The sequence below is a fragment of the Macrotis lagotis genome, chromosome 2, assembly GCF_037893015.1.
Source record: "Macrotis lagotis isolate mMagLag1 chromosome 2, bilby.v1.9.chrom.fasta, whole genome shotgun sequence".
Taxonomy (NCBI): Eukaryota; Metazoa; Chordata; class Mammalia; order Peramelemorphia; family Peramelidae; genus Macrotis; species Macrotis lagotis.
Window position 1 is genome coordinate 90743309 of NC_133659.1, and position 13423 is coordinate 90756731.

Genomic DNA, 13423 nt, shown 5'->3' on the forward strand with positions numbered 1-13423 from the left:
TAAAACTCTTTAGTCCCAGCCCTGTATGTTCCTAGCCTGGCTTACATTTCCAAATTTGATCATTGATTCTAGTGCTAGTTGGCAAAATCTCAGATTCTAAAAAAAAAGGAACTGGGATTCCTGAGAATACATAGGCTTTACCTACAGACTTCTCTAATAGTCTAATTCAATGACTTTTAAACATTTATCAAAACCCTTATGGAAAAGGAATATATCAGATACCTTTCCTTGTTTTCAGGGTTTCCCATAATGTTTGTCACATAACAATAAATGCTTGCTTAATTGAATTAAATCCAAAGGAATTGAATATAACCACCAATAAATAGTTATTGGAGGAAAAAAGTCATCATAAAGAGGTGTTTGGGAAATTAGAAACCTGGATGTGAAATAAGTAGACATGGATTTAAATCCTCCTATGCTGCCTGCTACCTTTGTTACTTAGACAAATGACTTCATTTTTTAGATATTTACTTTTGATCTTTTTTATTATGCGGATCTGTGACTTAGAAAGTGGACAAATGAGAGATTTTAAAAAATCAGGCTTAAAACCTAAAAAAAAAATACTGACAAAAAAGGGGACAGCTAGGTGGAACAGTGGAAAGAGCACTGGCCCTGGAGTCAGGAATACCCGAGTTCAAATCTGACCTCAGACACTTAATAATTACCTAGATGTGTGGCCTTGGGAAAGCCACTTAACCCTATTACCTTGCAAAAGCCTTAAAAAATTGCAAAAAAAAAAGTCAGGCTTAAGGGACACTAAAGATATTTTCAGGCTCCTATGAGCCTGATTCCCTAAAAGATCCCTAATCATTTTAGTGCTCCCAATTCACTTTTCAATTGTTAGAGGATTTGAGGAGTTTCAGATATCTGAAGGCTCTGCTTTGGTCAACTAGATCTGAAAGCTTATCATCTATATTATGAAAAAGCAGATGGATGACTGGGCTTATCCCTGCTAAAGGGGGACCCTATCTCTTCTAAGAAAACTCGATATAGATAGATAGATAGATAGATAGATAGATAGATAGATAGATAGATAGATATAGATATAGATATAGATATAGATATAGATATAGATATAGATATAGATATAGATATAGATATAGATATAGATATAGATATAGATATAGATATAGATATAGATATAGATATAGATATAGATATAGATATATCCACAGAGCAGGAAATCAGAGGTTTAGAGGTTTCAGGGCCAGGACTGATCAACTAAGCAATGTCTGGACTCTATTTGAAAGGGGTAGAAGTGAAGAGTATCCTTTTCTATACCTTGTCATTTTTAAAATATATCTTGTTGTAGCAACCAACTCCCTTTCTGAAGGGATGGGGTAGAGATTATCATCTGAGACCTTCAGTAAGGACAGTTTCTTGATTGACTGATTCTATTTTCATCATAAACTTATTATAATCTCTAGGTCCTTCTTTAAATTCTGATGCTAGATGGACTAAAACTTATTGGAGGATATGATTTCCTATATTTCTTTTGGCTTCTGCAAGACACAGAAGTTCATACTGACAGGTTTTCATTAAGGGTCTAGGGGCCTGAGCCTTTTCTTCAGTCTAGCACATAGTGAATGTTTATAAATGCTAGTTGACTTCCAAAGAACCTAACCAGAGTGTTATTTTCCTCATCTGTAAAAAATTTATCCTACCACATGAGATCTAACCAATGACTTAGATCTTAGACCTATTGAGTATATAGTATTATCCTAGGTACTAGAAATGCAGTGATTATATTTTCCTTTAACCCAAATGATCATATACATCCTCATAAGCTTTATTATAAATATAATTCCTTTTCACAAAATAGGGGCAATGTATAACTATAGGAAAACTATCATATTGAGTTTGCTCTCAAGGAACTTATAAACTTATTTAGGAGATAAGAAATATTGGTATGAAGTAAATAAATTAAAATATAAAGAAATTTTAATCAACCAATCTCCCATCAGCATGCTGCAGAAAGCATGAAAAAGTCCTTATTTGATAAAGAACTACTATTCTAATTAGACTATAAGCACATTTATAATATATGCAAAATAACTACAAAGTTTATAAATATATGCAAAGTAGTTAAATACAGGATGTATAAGGAAAAAACTAGCAATTGGGGAAAGGAGGAAAATATTTTTTATTATATATTACTGAGAATTTATGTAGTAATAACTATTTGCAAGGTACTAGACCAGCCAGCACAGCATTACCATATCAAAGAAGACTCTGTGATAAATGAACAAAGCTTCTATACAATAGATTCAAAGCAACACCAGTAAAGCTAAATTTTTACTTCAAATGTTCATTTGAGCTACTTGTGCCTCAACTTTGGTAGAGCTTTCTGAGTTCCTATTGGTCTGATCAGCCATAATCCACTCATAGTACCTTGACCCCAACATAATGATGTCATTTTTGTTCTTCTTGGGAAAAAAGGACAATAACCAACCAATTGTGTTCCAGAAACATTCTAATTCCAAGACAATACAAACACAGGCAAAAGCAAAACAGTTCTTGCCTTCTAGGTTTGTGTGTGTGTGTGTGTGTGTGTGTGTGTGTGTGTGTGTGTGTGTGTGTGTGTGTCAAGATTTGGAAATGAGAATTGCTTATACAAGTAGAATGTGCAAAGTGATTTCTGATTTGAGATAAAATTTAGGGTATGAATACTTAGTCAGTTTCTGAAAAGAACTTAATCAAGAAGACTTTAGAGATTAAGAGGGTAAAGAAAATCACTGTAGTGGACAGTTCCAAAAGAGCAGGGCATCATAGGCAAAACAGGTATGCAAACAAGACTATGTCAGGTAGGGTGATTTCTTTGAAAATAATGTACTTGGGGCGGCTAGGTGGCTCAGTGGATAAAGCACTGGCCCTGGAGTCAGGAGTACCTGGGTTCAAATCTGGTCTCAGACACTTAATAATTACCTAGCCGTGTGGCCTTGGGCAAGCCACTTAACCCCATTGCCTTACCAAAAAAAAATAATGTACTTAAGTTTTCTATTTCTGAGGACTTATCATTATATTCTTACTCCACCATGAGGTCAACTGTGTGAACTTGATCTACCACTTAACTACTCTGACTCTCAGTTCCTTCACTGTCAAAAAAGAAAAAAAGGTGGCTTCTAAAGTTATTTTCAGTTCCAGATTTAGAATCCTTTCATCAATAAGGAGTAGAGTTAATCAGAAAAGATTTTAATTAGAAGATAAATGTAGAACTATTGGCTAAATGTTTTTTTCAATTTAAAAAAATGACTGATCACTTTACTAAAAGAAAAAACAATAATAAGATGATAGTTCTACAGAATTAACTTTTTGATGGATGATGTACTGATTAATTATCCCATTCATAAATCTATTGTCCTTTATGAACAAAGCAAAGATATACCTAGATTGGAGCCAATGGTGACATGTCCAAAGACAATATATTCATTGTTAATATTACCATTTTAATTTTCCAAACTCCAATATAACTTCTTCCTCCTCCTCATCCACAGTTTTTTCCAAAATATATAAATTGCTAGTTAGGACTTTGAAATATATCCAGGTGATCTGAACATTGCTTTTATTTGCAGGTTAAAATCTTGTAAAACTGAATTTGAAGGTTAAAATCTTATATACTTGTAATTACCATACTTATTCACAAAAAATTATGGATTACTTATGATGAAAAGGGATTAAAAGTCTATTATGGACTTCAAGGATCACTGACATTCTGCAAGTTAATAAACCCCACAGTAGGCTTACTTTGAATAAATAATAGTCAAGGCATATAGGAAGGTAAACCTGGGAGATTTATAAATAGTTCCAGAAATATTATATTTCTCATAAAATACAATTTGAGGACCAATGATCTATATTAAGAAATTTCTAAATACATCAAGATTTTCACTTTTAAAATATATTCTGTTTTCATTTTTAATTCTCATACTGTTTCTTTTCTACATGTTCTCTCTTACAATGATTACTAATGTGTACAACTTCATTTAATTTTAAATGTACACCTTTTTCAAAGGGGCAGATCAAGGGTGAAGTTAAAATCCTTGTCACATTTAATTTTTTTTTCAATGGAAAGGTTAAAATATTCTGGCTATTTATATTTCCTTTTATGTTTTCAAGGCTATTTCCTCCTCATAATGATTCTTATGCTTCCAACAAAGGGCAAACTTCATCTATGATTCACTATCTTCTGATTTCTGACAGGCTTTGTTTATCCACAATGGGACTTGTCTTTTAATATTCAATATGCCTGTCTTACTGGCTAGCCTCAAAAGCTGACCCCATCAGGGCAAACTCCAATTCTCTGCATTCCAAATCTGGATAGGGGTTTCTCATAAATACTCTTTCTAGTTATATCTTTGTCCTTGTTCTCCTTAACTTGAAGCATGCCAGCTCACAACCAATAAATTATGTATATGTATCATCATCCACTATTGTCTGATTTAACTTACATTTTCAGAAAAAATACAATTTGAATTTCTTCTATATAAAGAACAAAGAAACACTTGTCTGTCTTCTATAATAGCAGGTATCAGGTTTATGTAATTGGAAAAATAAATTTAGAGTTGTAAAAAAACTTAAAGGTTATTGAGAACAACCTCCTTGCTTTATATTTGAGGAAAGTGATAGTTAGGTTAAGTGTATTGTCTGGGGCCAACAAACTATTATTCCAGAGGCAAGATTTAAAGATAGTCTTACTTTTTTAATTGATATTTTATTTTTGCAGACACATGTCATGAAAGTTTTTCATCATTCATCATTTGCTTATGCATACTTGCAGCTTACATTATTTCCTTCCACCTGCCCTTCCCACTCCTCTTCCCTCAGCAGTGAACAGTTAGGTGAAAATTGTACATACACTTTTGTATTAAACATATTTACAGATTATTAATTTTTGGTCTAAGGAATTAGAATTAAGGGAAAAGAGAGAAAACCATGAGATGGGAAAGAAATATATAAGAGAAAGTTTTTAAAAAGTGAATGTACTACTCAGAAGATTCTGAAAGAACTTTTTGCTTGTTTTGTTTTATTTTGTTTTTCTTCCTCTGGACAGGGATAGCATTGTCTGTAGCCTGTCTAATAAGGTTAACTAGATTTACTTTTAATAGATTTTATGTCTTTTGTACCATGACATATTAGGTGAGAGTTTTTTGGTGGTGTTTAGTTTTTTGTTTGTTTGTTTGTTTGTTTTGCAAAGCCATGGGGTTAAATGGCTTGCCCAAGGCCACACAGCTAGGTAATTATTAAATGTCTAAGGCAGGATTTGAACTCTTGTCCTCCTGACTCCAGGGCTGGTACTCTATCTCTGTGCCACCTAGCTGCCCCACAATTACATATTAGGGAAGGAAAAAGGGCAGAAAGGAAGAAAGGAAAAAAGGAGAAAGAAGGAAAAAAAGGAGGGAAGGAAAGAAGTGAGAAAAGGGGAGGAGAGGGGAGGAAAGGGAAGGGAAAGTGAGGGGAAGGGAGGGGAGGGGAGGAGAGGAGAGGAGAAGTAAAAGGAAAGGAAAAAAAGGAAAGGAAGAAATGTTTATTTTGTACTTATGTTCTAGGAATTGTGGTAAGTACCTCAGATACATGTACCAAAAGTGAGTTTGTTTCTGCCCTCATTCTCATCTTCTAATGAGGAAGACAAGAAGCTAACATGTATAAAGGAATTGTGATTCAGAGGTCATTTTGATCAGGGCAGTCACAAAAGTACTGAGGTGAAATATTTGGCTATTTACCCTCTCTCCAGATGGAATGATACTATGGATATGATTATTATGCCCAGTGCAAGAAGTGAAAATGAAGGTGGAATATGTGCCTTGTCAAGGCATATTGCTGGATGGCCTGCTTAGTTAGGTGCATGATTGGATGGGATGTGAAACGTGTCTTGTTATTTAGTACTTAATAAATTTCTTATTCAATCCCCAAACCCAAAGATTCAGTTTCTAAAGAGAAATGCCCAAGAATATTGTTTTTAGGGAGACTGGTAAAGAAAGTTGCCCAGTTAGAGAAATTAATCTCACATACAAATAGACATATATAACTACTTAATGAAAATGATTGAGAGATGTAAAAGATTTGAAATTATTCATATATATATATATCTATATACACATATAGATATAGCTAGATGATTAGAAAGCTAGAAAGATAGATGAATGGATAGTTAGAGGGATAGATAGATGAATAGACAGATAGATAGATAGATAGATAGATAGATAGATAGATAGATAGATAGATAGACAGACAGACAGACAGACAGAAAGATAGACAGACAGAAGGATAGACAGACAGTCAGGCATTTTATATATGATTATATATAGGCAAATGCTAGGACTCCTGACTAACAATTGTTTGCAGTTCACTCCCACTCATTGCATTGATGCTAAAATAAGACATTATTATCTTTATGAGGTGTGCACATTCTTGAATGTTAACCACAAAGAAGTGCAATGTTGGAGTCAGAAATACCTGCTTTTAGGTACTTCCTTTTATTTTTCTCTTAATCTCTGAATGTTCCAGCACATATCCTAAGATTTTAAGTTGGTACTAGTGAAAGGAATTACTGTTCTTGGAATTCTATACATAAATAAAATCATAAGTCTCAACAAAAAATACAATTTGAATACATGATGGCATCTTTCAAGTAGAAGGCAGTAGAGTTTACAAGAGCCTGTCATTTTGTGGCTTATAATTTAGTCCCTTACTGTTAAGATACTGATTGAAATCCTTCTGGACCTATGATTAATAGAATAATCCAAATGCTGTGAATCTATGCAGTATCTTAAGTTTCAGAACTATCCTAAATATTAATTTTCATTTAAAAATAAGCATTTCATCTTAGAATTTTATAATTTTATAATTTGAAGAATGCTCAAAGGCCATTTAGTCTATCATCTACCTGAATAACCATTTATTCTATTAAACCACTGATACATAATTTGGAGTCATTCCCCTTTCCCCACTCAAATACCTTACACATATACAAAAACAAATATAAATACAGGTACCCATAGTCAGTCTGAAGAAGAAATTCCCTTTTTTGTGTCCCTATAGGATCTGGATATCTACTCCAGGAAAGATGTTGACTGCTACCCTGCTATACCTACATACCTACATACCTACCTACATACATACATAATACTTTCACACACAAATACACATATACATAAAGACATAAACACAAAGACACACATACCTACCTTCCAGAGTCCCAATCCATTCTGACACTTGAATCCAATACCCCTTGCCAAAAGTCCTTGGTCAAGGACATGGATACTTATGCTGCTAAGATGAATCATCAGTTATTTACAATCTCTTTGGTAAGATGGTAGACCTCTGCTCCTTATCATCTGCACAGCTATTCTTCTTTAAGATTCACCAAGCCCAGGGCAGCTAACTGGCACAGTGGATAGAGCACCAGCCCTGGAGTCAGGATGACCTGAGTTCAAATCCAACTTCAGACATTTAATAATTACATAGCTGTGTGACCTTGGACAAGTCACGTACCCCATTGCCTTGTAAAAAAAAAAAGAAAAAGATTCACCAGGCCTTATCACCTACCCTGCTAGCATAATCCTTAGATACCCAGATGGCTTATCTGACTTATCTTTGCTACCTAAGGATTTCTTAACCTCATTTGCTGCTGCACATTAAGGACCACTAAGCATTTTCTCATTCCTTATGATAACCTCTTTTTTATGTCTTGTATCCTCCAATTAAAATGTGAAGTCTTTAATAGCAGGGATGAACTTGATTTTATCTTTGAATTCTCATAATAGTCATCCACCTTTGAGCATGATATCAATGATATTACTGAAATATCACAGTAACCTGAATATAATATTCTAACTGTGTTCTAATCAAGGTGAAATTTTTGGGAGTGGTCACTTCCCTCATTTAAGAAAACAAAAAGACATCAGACTCCTTTTACTATGTCTCTATGAGTTATTTGGAATTAGAATTAATTGGTACCTTTCAATAATGCAATGTTCAATTTTTCATATAATACAATTTTCATAGCCAAATATTACTAAAAAATCACAGTTATGACTATATGAGTTTTTATAAGTAATGTTTTCCCCTCTGGTTTTTAGTATGATATCCAAATTCCTCATTGCTTTTCTTCTAAGGAGAAGCATCTTTTAATTTCTGGAAATTATCTGATGGTTATAATGATTAATGACCATGCCCAGGTAGTAAGTGTGAGAAATGTGACTTCAGTTCAATGCTTTCTTATATTTCTTTTTTAATTATATTTTTGCATGGCAATGGGATTAAGTGACTTGCCCATGGTCACACAGCTAGGTGATTATTAAGTGTCTGAGGCCAGATTTGAACTTAGGTCCTCCTGACTTCAGGCCGGTGCTCTATCCAATGCATCACCTAGCTGCCCTTATATTTCTAACATCTAAGAGAGATTGATTCATAGATATATGACAGATATGAATTTAGATATAGATGGATGTATATATACGCATGCATATACACATGTGTAATACATATAGATGTAGGTTCAGATATAGATATAGTTACAGATAAACAAACATAAACATGTATGGATAGATATAGATAGAAATATGTATTTATTATTTATCTCAGCTCCATACATATTTATGCATATGTTTATATCTATGTATGAGCATATATACATTTACGTTTACATGTATGTATAGATAGAAAGTCTGATAGGATTGGACAGTGATTTCATTGCATGGGGATTTGAGGAATGTAGCACCTTTGCTTCTTATAGCTGAGGATTCTGAATCTTTTTTGTATCATGGGTCCCTTTGCCAGTCTGATGAAGATAATGGACCTCTTTTCAGGATGACTTTTAAATTCATTAAATAAAATATATAGTATTATACAGGAGATTTAACATATTGAAATCATGAAAATGAATGCCTTGATTTGCTTGAGCCCCTCTCTGCCCAATTACCCAGGTACTTGGAAGAATTATATGAGGAATAGATATATTTGCTAATATGCCAACTGTCCTTTGTAGTAACCAAGAATAAACATAGCTGGATATGCAGAAAATGCAGAAAATGAGCAACTCTGAAGTTAATTAAGCTTTTTTCCAGTCTTGAAACAGAACCTAATCCATTTGGTGCTTTGTGAACCTTCCAGAATCATTCTCATCTGTAGAGATTCTCCTAACTATTGCTTATACTATTCTCTCAAATATCTTGTTTTACTTTTCCTCATCTTAATTTTGTGCTCAAGTCTTGAACTGTTTCCCCAATTGATAAATGGTTAAAGGATATGAACAGTTTTCAAATGAAGAAATTAAAGATGTGTATATATATATATATATATATATATATATATACATGAAAAATACTGCAAATCATTATTGATTGGAGAAATACAAATTAAAACAACCAAGAGGTATCACCTCACACCTTTCAGATTGACCAAGATGAGAGAAAGAGAAGAAGATAATCAATGTTAGAGAGGTTGTGGGAGGATTGGGACATTGATGCATTGGTGGTAGAATTGTGAATGGATCCAAACTTTTTTGGAGAGCAATATAGAACTATGCCCAAAGAGCATAAAACTGTTCATTCTCTTTGATCCACCAAATCCAATTCTAAGTCTGTATACAGAAGAAAATAGAAAAAAATGGGATAAGTCCTACCTGTCCCAGAATATTCATAGCAGTTCTTTTTGTAGTGGCAAAGAATAGCAAATTGAGGGATTGGGGAATTGCTAAATAAATTATGGTACATAAATGCTAGGGAATATTATTGTTCTATAAGAAACCATACATGGTCAGACTCTAGAGAAGCATGGAATGAGTTACAGGATGTGATGCTGAGCAAAGGGAGAACCAAGAGAATAATGTACACAGCAACGATAACATTGTGAGATGATCAGTGTTGATGGAAGCAGCTCCTCTCAGCAGTCCAGAGAGCTAGGACAACAGTAGTAGATCAGCTTTGTACAATTATCCCCAAGCAGAGGAAGCAAAACAAAATAAAACACACACGCACACATACACACACACACACACACACAAACATACACAAAAACAAGAACAGGGAAAAATACTTCAGAATCTGATGAAGACTTTATAAAAATTATCTCATAGGTATCTCGTTCCCTTAATCCTCTTTCCTCATACTGAAAATAACTTATCTGTAAACATGTTTATCCAAAATATATATGTATAATGCTAACTTGACTGCTCACTGAAGGCGGTGGGAAGGGAGGATGGAGGGAAATTTTATAACTTAAAAATATGCATGTGCATATGGATGAAAATAAATATTTTTAAAAGCCTTGAATTGTTAGATTGATTTGCATATAAAAACACAACTGGGACACCTGACATTCTGCACTCCCCCTCCTGGATCTCCTTAGAATATTGCTTACTTTTCTCCCCAAATTCCCTGACTCTCCTTGAAAAAATATAAATATATCATACTTTCCAAATGGACCTTGAACATATTAGAAAATTGATTCTATTCCAGCTTGTAAACTTCTCAGGTATTTTGTTTTTATTTTTGAAGGGCAGTGGGGTGAAGGGTCTTGCTCAAGGTCACACAGCTAGAAAATTATTAAGTTTCTGATGTCACATTTGAACTCAGGTCTACCTGAGTTACTCTATTTAAAGTACCATCTAATTACCCTCAGGGAATTCTTAATGCATTTACAATAAGTGAAAACTGATCAAACTCTGGTTCCTGACAGGTCTCCCTTTAAATCTGGGGTTTCTTCTACTTAACAGTTTGCAAGTGTTTTTTTTTTTACTTTTCAAAATAGGTTTTAGAAATAAAATTCATAGATTCCCAAATTAAGGAATCCATAATTAATTAATTAACTGATTGATCATTTAATTAATCAATTCTTAATTCAGAGATTAAGAATCCCTGTCTGCATGAGTTATGTTGGATATGAAGATGTAAATTGAATTTTTTTAGGGGGGGGTCACTCAGTCATTGTTTGTCAGAGAGAGAAAGAGACCAACTCACTATCTACTATAGCATTCTTCATTTTATGGTTCAGTCCTAAAAATATAGTCCAAATATCTAGGCCTAATATGCTCATCTACTTTTTCATCATTTACTATGTTTCTTCATATTTTGTAAAAACATATAGCCTCAGGTCCATCACTCTTTCTTCATGAATATTATAATGAAAGATTCATAGGTGGGAAGAAACAAAATGAATGAGGTGGAATTCTTTTATATATTGAAAAACTATTGTTGGTTCCATATTTTACTATGTATACAAAAGAAGAATGACAGAAGATTAAAGAAGCAATTGATGGAGTATCCTCATGTCTCCATCATTTTGTGACTTTGGTTGTTATATGGATTGTTCCATTGCAATCTAAACATTATACAATAGGGGAGATATGAAAACCATTATATGTTGAATGCAGGAGCACATGTATTTATGTGGACAAAACAGAAAGAGATGAATACTAAATGCATCCTGTCTCCATTCTTCAATTTCTCCCCCCTTTTGCTTACAACCACCATGGCTGTCTTCTGAAAACAAAGAATATTTACTTTGGAAAATGTCATTTATTAATGGAGAGTTGCTAAAATAAAAAATATGTTTTATTTTGACATTCTTATGAGAATGCAACAGCTGCTATTTTAAAATATTAGATTTTATTTTAGAAGAACATCTAAGGCAAAGTGTGTGACATGTGGCTGTGCATTCTAATTCATACGTGTCTTATTACTATACTACTTCTACTGTGTCAGTGTCTGCTATATGTGTACAGTATTATCAGCATCAGGTAAATTTGTAGATCTTTGTTGTTCTTCAGGGAGGAAAGGAGGGTGAAGTGTTCATTGCACAAAAAAGAACACTCCATTTATTTAATGTTGGAAAAACATAGCCATAGACATTTTGCAGAAAACAATTTGCATGATTATTAAAATTGCATGGTTCCCAAATAAAAGAGATCACACTGATAGGAAATTAAATCATCCATAAATCATAGACTGAATTCTAATATGAAAAGCAGAGCAGTATAAGCAGGAAACCTTTTGAATATATACTGATGCTTCTTTCTGTTTCAGTCATATTTTTGACAAGTCAATTCTTACTTATATAATGATTGTGTGTGAAAAGATTTTCTGAGGTCATCTAATCCCTATTCCCACTCCAGGAAAAAAAAACTATTATAATGAATGTCTTCAACAAAATCATGTTGGTCAGTTCTCTCTTCCACTTCTAGAAAGACTGATCCTAGGAACAAACATTGTGGATCTCTATAGAAAAGTTCTTATAACTAAAAATTGTTAAAAATGTAATTTCTATAAGATGGTTCACAAAAATTTTGAAATAGTTCTTGCATAATAGGTGAACTAGAGTTGTTTATTAATTTTTCATTTTGATATTTCATTTCTTTCAAAGAAATGATAGGTTGTATAACTTTATTAGCTCTTGTGATGATTATGTTCATCAAAAAGCTACTAACATTTAAAATTCAATTCATGGTTTACAATTGTGACTGGGAAGACAAATGCTAACACCATAATAAGCATATCAATACAAGAGGCATTGACCCTTGAATATTAGTCTCCAATGAAGGAAGGGTGCAATAGGATATTATCAAGTAAATCTCATGAAGAAAAACCAGAAATTCAAATCCTCAATATGTTCCTCCTAAATCTCCCCCAAAGGATTCATTAACAGCAAAGTAGATAAGTAGAATTCTGACTTAATATTTGTAGTAAGTAAATGAATACCTATATAGTTCTACATGGAAAACTCAAGGTCAGGGGCTAGTGATTTTTAATGGCATGTTGTGTTTGGTTTTTTCCACTTAAAAACTTGCAGCATGAATCATATGACCTTGAATGTATTTCCTGACAACAAGAGAATAGGTCAGTATTAGCAATTGTAGATTTTTCAGCAGCAACACTAAAATCCCAAAATCGTTCTTCAATCCCATGTCTAAGAGATGTGAAAGAATTGGGAGAGTGTAAAACTGAACTTTAATGAGCTGTTTGTCATAACCTTTCCCCTAGCTTGTCAAATACAGCCTTAAGTAATGCACTAAATTAAGTCTGAACTGAACCTGGATTTTGTCTTTCCCATATTGATTTTTTTGGCTCCATCTATATAAGGTCTTGATGGTCGCTCTGTGTTTTTGGTTCTCTGCAACCCTTTCACAACCCTTTTTTCTGCTTTAATTCAGATATGACATATAGCCATTGTCAATGCACTATAGTAATATTATGAGAATAATGGACAAATGTAGGATGGATTAATTAAAACATCTCATAAAAAGAAGCTAATTCTTAAAAGGCAAAAATATTTTTAAAATATGTAATTTGAGGTTTGGAAAATATAAAATATAAATGCCATAAAATATGATATAGTAAATTATATTTTTAATATTCAAAGGTAGAAAATTCAGAAGGGGAAATTCAGATCTAGAGTAGGAGGGGAAAAGGACTGAAAAATTCAAAAA